This window comes from Sapajus apella, unplaced genomic scaffold (assembly GCF_009761245.1).
Source record: "Sapajus apella isolate SASKATOON/1434 unplaced genomic scaffold, GSC_monkey_1.0 scaffold58, whole genome shotgun sequence".
NCBI lineage: Eukaryota > Metazoa > Chordata > Mammalia > Primates > Cebidae > Sapajus > Sapajus apella.
In genome coordinates, this window is record NW_022436998.1 from 12,291,645 (window position 1) to 12,298,330 (window position 6,686).

Consider the following 6,686-nt stretch of genomic DNA (forward strand, 5'->3'; position numbering starts at 1 on the left):
TGTGTGTGTGTGTGTGTGTGTGTGTGTGTGTGTGTGTGTGTGTGTGTTTCTTTCAGCATTTTAAATATATCATCCAACTCCCTTCTAGTCTGCAAAGTTTCTGCTAAAAATCCACCAATGGTCTTATGAGGGTTCCCTAATACATAACAAGTCGCTTTTCTTTTGCTGCTTTCAAAATTGTTTTTAACTTTTCCCAATTTGATGATAATGTGTCTTGGTATGGATCAAAAGTCAAAAGATGCCCTTTTGACTTTTTAGCACTAGACGTTTATTTCCCTCCTCAAATTTGAGAAGTTTTTTCTCATTTAAAAAATTATTTTTATTTTTTTTTCTAGATTACCTAGGATATGGAGACAAGTTATTTTTTTAAAATAAGCTTTTTGCCCCTTTATATTTATCTTCTCTTTTTCATATTTTCATAATGATTAAATTGGTCCACTTGATGGTTTCCCATAGGTTTTAAGCTATATTGACTCTGCCTCCTTTTTCATTTTTGGCTACTCTGGATGGTTTCTAGTGAAACCCAACACGCCCCCTGCTTTTTTTTTTTTTTTTCTAATTAGTTTACTGATCCTTTCTTTAAAAAAAAGCACTTCTATTTTAAGTTCAGGGCCACATGTGCAGATTTTACACTGCTGTTCTGAACTTGAACATCTATCTTTATGACCATCACTTAGAATTATTTGTTGTATAAATCATCTATCTCCAATATATTAGGTTTATTTCTGAGTATTTGCTGGATTTTTTATCTGGAACATATTTCTCTATTTCTTCATTTCCTTTACTGTTCGGTGGTGTCTGCAGATTATCTAAACCAGTCACTTCTTTTAGTTTTCATAGATTGGTCTCATATATGGGAAGACCCTCACAATTTAGCCCTGCTAGAAATTCTGGGTACCTCTTAAACCTTTCTGATTTTCAGAAATGCTGCTTTTTTTTCTTTGTGGTCCCTGGGTGTCTAGAGTATGCCAGGTCTCCTCACTGACCTGAAACAGGTGAGATACCAGTCCTTTTTAGTAGTAGCCATAAATGCTGGGCACTAACTGGAATTTCCAGTTTCTTCTTTCCTCAGGGAAGAGCTGAGTGCATAACCTGCTCATGCAAACTGAGCTGGGGAGAAGAGCTAAGGCAAATGTCGGCAAGCTCATTCAAGCCACACACTTTTTCAAACTATTGCTTTGATATCTATAGCTTCCATGGGCCTAGTGGATGCTGATCTCCATTAGTTCTCACAGACACTTAAGTTGGAAGCTAGTTCCTCATGTAGTAGCTGGAAAAGTTGAGGGGATACTTTCGTAGATCAATTCCTTCCTGAATGGAGCTAGGGGCTTGCTTTTACCCCTGAGTGAGTAAGAGGAAGGAACTGTGTCAACACCCACATGTCTGTTTAAAATGGCTGCTTTGTTTTCCATTGTCCACACATAAATAATGAGTGACAATCTCACAGCTTTCATAAACCATGAGTTAGAAGCCAGACCTCAGGTAGGAGCTAGAAAACACAGAGTGTTAGACTTGTAGTCTTAACTCCTTTCATGGAGAATCTGGGAACTGGGCTTTATCATTGTAGCTAGTCAGTGAATGGGGAGGTGGAGTAGAGGAGACATGTGAAGAACTCATATGTTTGGGCATTTTTTTCCTCAATGTACCTTAGTTTTTCTGTAGTAGCTGACCACAGTAATGATGATTCTAATTCCTGAGAGGTGAGAATTGCTGCCAAAGAATGTCTACCATGGATGAGAATGAATACAATGAAAGGCAAACTAACAACTCCAAAAGCAACTACTAGAAACCCTTCACAGAGGACAAGAATCATTTTCAGTTTTGAGATAGGGGAGAATAATCACAACTCCATTGAGGAGCTTTCACATAGTGCCTAAAGATGCTTCCCTGGTTTGTGTCCTTCTTGCTTAACAGAAAGACAGATGGAAACTAAGTAAAACAAAATAAAGATTTTATAATTGCGTGCCATCTCGTACATTGAAGCAATGGGTCAGGGTTGAGATTATGGAGAGATGCCAGTTTGGACATAGGCCAGAAAAATTAGTACTGTATTAGGCTGAAATGTTTTCAGAAACCTAAGAGTCAAGCCATACTTGTTCAGAAAGCATGTAACAGAGAGCACAGATGAATTGTTTAAAGGATGGTCCAAATTTAAGGTCAAGCCACATCGAATCCATCAGAAACCAAGAGTATGGCAGAATTCCTAACAGAAGGATGAGAGAGGAACAGGGATATGTAAGAACAGCCTTATAAAGCTTTGTCTTCTGTTTCATAGTCTAACTAATCTGAAACTTTTAATGCAGAATTCCCTAGAGACATAAAACTAAGGCTAGATCATTTTATATACTATAAAATTATAGTAAATTTCTGGAAAAGATATACTCATTTCAGTTGGCTAAGAAGATTAATATAAGTAATAAAGGTCTTTTAGTTGAAGTAATTTATACTTAATATTTATTGTAATTAAAAAAACAAAAATAATGCTAAAATTATTTGTTAAAATAGGTTGTTTCAAATGCTTACATTTAATAACAGTTTTACATAAAGAAAATAATACAATAATTCAATATATCTAAACTAGTCACAAGATAAATAGAAGTTTTAAAAAGAAATTTATGTGTACCACATGTGGTAAAAATAATGGGATATAAACTCTTCTATATTTAATAATATTATTGGTAGAAGATCCTGGGGCAAACATATGATTCTATCCATATCCTTGCCCAGTGCCCAATATAACAGGTGGCATTATTAAATATGGAAAAATATTAAAGAATGGCAGAAGAAGAACAGAGAGAAGAGAAGGAAAGACATACAGAAAATCTAGGTCCCTGCCCTCAGAAATCTCTCAATTCCTGGCATATGTTCATGTTTTGAACATTATATAAATTTGTCTGCATGCCAAATTTATTCTTGTTTCAGGTTAAGAGTAGAAATTAAACTATAGTACCTACCATTAGAATTGTCTTAGCATAACAATTCAATCCATAAGAAAATATAACAGACTAGAGGTTAATGGAGATTTTAAAATTTTTATTATCTTAATATATTAGAATAAATAATAGGTCGCTCAATAAATCAATGATAACTAAGTTTTTTACTGCCTACTACAAAGAATTTTTACAGTTAAATGAAGAATCATGGTAAGGAAGAGATATGACGTCATGAGCAAGACACTGTTAAACAGGCTATTAGGTTGGTAAAAAAGTAATCACGGTCTTTGCCTTTGAAAGTAATGGCCAAAACCGTGATTACTTTTGCACCAACCTCATACTTCTGCACTTTGGAAAGGCTTTGCCTATGTCATTTTGGTTATTGTGGGAATACTTGCACACGTATGAAATTTTTTAAAATAATATTTTAACTTGAAATACTTTGACAAATAGAGTAAAAGTAATAGAGCTAAAAAAGGACTAAGCATAGCTCTGAGGGTATTTCAGAGCAAAAAATCTGAGGGGATTTGTATGGAAACACTTTGCTCGATATTAAAGGAGAGGCTGTGTGCAGTAGCTCACAACTTTAATCCCAGCACTGTGGGAGGCTGAGGCAGCCTGACTGCGTGAGTCCAGGAGTTTAGGACCAGCATGGGCAACATGACAAAACCTCACTTCTACAAAATAAAATAGGTGACATGATGGGGGTACACCTATAGTCCAGCCACTTGGAGAGGCTGATGTGGGAGAATCGCTTAAACACAGCAGTTTGAGACCCACCTGGTTAATTTAAACCTCATCTCTACAAATAATAATTACAATTATTTTATAATGTAATTATAATTTTATAATTATAAAAATTATAATTATCTGGTTGTGATGGCACATGCCTATAGTTCCAGCTACTCTGGAGGCTGAGGTGGGAGGATAGAATGAGCCCAGGAGATTTAGGCTACAGTGATCCATGATTGAGCCACTGCACTCCAGCCTGGGTGCCACAGGGGGAACCTCTCCCACCAAAATAAAAAACACAAAAAGGAAAAAGTCATCAAATAAAAACGATATGACCTGGTCCGATAATATTCTTCAAGAAGTCATGCATTTAAGTTCTCTTAAAATTCCAACTTTCACATTGAATTAAATTGAGTGTCTTGGTTTGTTTAGTTTAGTTTAGTCAAATACAATCACATTTGTTTTCCCGCAGCTGTTATATTACTCTCCATTTAAGAAAAATGAGAAAAAAATTCTGTCCCTAGCTAGAAATTTTAAAAGTCAGTAACATTTTGGAAAAGAAAATATATTCTGAAGTAGGAGAATCATACCCAAATTGTAGACTCTGTACTCAATCTAAAGATGTATGTGAGCAAAATGTTATTAAAATCAGCATGAATGATAGTCATGTACTACAAGCCCATGAATAATGTTTCCCAAAAAGGTACAATAAAAAATTATTCAATGTGAAACAAAACACTGACTGCAACAATTATTAAAACTTTTGCTACTGAATTCTCAGTATATTCAACATTATTAAGACATATGGAAAATATAAATGAGCACTACTCTTTCAGTTCATTTTAAAAAATGAAAATTGTTGGTAATGTTTGACCTGAAGGCAGTTATTCATTATAATAGTCAAACATCGTAAGTACATTTCAAATGTTATATGTTTTACATGAATTACTCAGGAGAAACAACAAGTAGGCTCATAAACTTGCACGCAAGCCCAGGAATGTTTCTTGGGAAAAAAATTATGTGTTAAAGGTACTCTACACTAATGTCTCAGGAAAGGCATTTGTAGTACACTGCTCCATTACCTATGCTTCATAAAAAACACAACTATCTAATTTAATTTAGCTCGGAACAGATTTCTTAGCAGTATAATTTATGTTTTAAGAATATCTCTTAAGATTCATAGCTTGCAATCTATGGTGGTTCAATGAAGAATAATCTGTAAACAAAATCTCCATCTATCAACAAAGGCCATTAAAGTCCATAAAATAACCCATCCTTGACTGATTAATGCTGCTACTGAAAGAGATTTCAGGCTATTAACACCCAGAAAATATATAGCCACTGTGGTTGTATTTATTATATAAATCACATAGTTACATGTACTGGTTTAGCAGTGTTTTCTTAACCACCTCCCCCTCCCAAATTAATTTAATAACAAAGATACTTTGATGAACACTAAATATCTATAGAAAGTAAATAATTATATTTTTTCCCTAGAGGAAATGTATGTGAAGGCAGGGCTATTTATAACATATTAGATAGTAAATATTGGCTTAACACTTTTTATATGCAGTTCAATTATGTTCATATATTTATGTCATTAAAATAGTTTCTCTAATGTAAAATAAGACATTAGATTCATTTGTATTTCTTGATAATTTTATGAACAATACTGATTGTTTTTTAGGGGTAAAATAGCCATCAAAAATTGTTAGTTGTTACCTTTATGTTTATCCTATTACATCAATATGATTGTGCATAACTCTTCCTCTTAGGGGATGTGCATATAGTCTGGCCAACTCAAAACCTTGGAAGGTAAAGAGGCTTTGTTTACTGGGGCTGAACCTGATCCTTTCAAATATAGTATTTCACCTCAGAAATACTATATATTAGCTCTTATGTCTTACCCAACTACCAGCTTGAATTTGTCCAATGGTTTTAACCCTTGATCTTGTCTTTAACACTCTCAGAATCTCAAAAATATTTTCTTGTATTGTTTAGTACAAGGCACTGTCTAAATATTTTAGCTACATTATCTCATTCCATTTACACTAATCCTATGAGATAGATATGTTTTAACCATTGTATAACATAAGCAAAGCTCAAATTCAAGAGGTTAATTAACATTTCCAAGATCACATAGCTAGTTTATGGCAGAGTAGAATTTAAACTCAGGACTGTGTTGATTAAAAAAATTTGCACAGTTAACTGTGTACCTGTCCTTCCCTAAAATCTGAGGCTATTTAGACAATACAGTGCTTGGCTTTTCTCACCTTCTATAAATATTCTGTGTTAGAGGACTTAATCTTTACATATTTTGGCTTCTGAGTTTTGTTTTGCTTTATTAGTTCTTTTGGTTTTCTATAATAATAAAAGGAGATTAGAAGAATGAGGGCAGAAAAGGCTTGGAATCCAAGGGAGAAGACATTCTGAAGGTAAGTTGGTTTAAAGAGAATGGGTTAATGGATCAGCTTTGGTGTCCAAAGTCAACAAATGACAAATAAATGAAAAAGGTGTGTCCTACTTCTGCTTATACTACTTGAGAAATACATAAAACAATAAACATTTTTAAATTTTGTTTTGTTTCATTTTGTTGCTGTATTTTTTGTGTTATTTGCTTCTTATACTAGTAACATTCCTCCAGCACAGAACAGCCTACGTCCATGACTTCTCTATATCTTTCCAAATATTTTATTAAATTATCTAAATGGCTTAAACCCCACAAATAATGAAACAAAAATAATAATAATAAAAATACATGGGTGACCATAGTATAATACATAAATTTCAAAAGGAAACAAACACAATTTAGCCTTTTTGTCTTACAATTGAAAATATTTTTAAAATTGTTGAATATTTGTAATTCTTTGTGCTAACTCCAATATTCTTACCAAGTTATGTGTCTGTAAACCCTATGGTATCCCCCTGCAAAGTTCAACAGAGAAGCAATGATATGTTTCAGTAATATTGATGCTTTTATATTAAAAAAAAAAAAAAAAAAAAAAAAAAAAAAAAAAAAAA

At 33.4% G+C, this 6,686-nt stretch overlaps 1 protein-coding gene and 1 long non-coding RNA gene across 11 annotated transcripts in view; both read right to left on the reverse strand.

Annotated features, from left to right (window-relative positions):
• PCDH15 (protocadherin related 15) overlaps positions 1 to 6,686 on the reverse strand; it is an 819,037-nt gene that overhangs the window by 760,566 nt on the left and 51,785 nt on the right. The window lies entirely within an intron of this gene.
• Positions 1,768 to 6,686, reverse strand: part of LOC116528398 — a 21,124-nt gene continuing 16,205 nt past the window's right edge. Inside the window, exon 3 of the long non-coding RNA XR_004259009.1 lies at positions 1,768 to 1,779. This is a non-coding gene — a long non-coding RNA (uncharacterized LOC116528398). The remainder of the gene's footprint in view (positions 1,780 to 6,686) is intronic.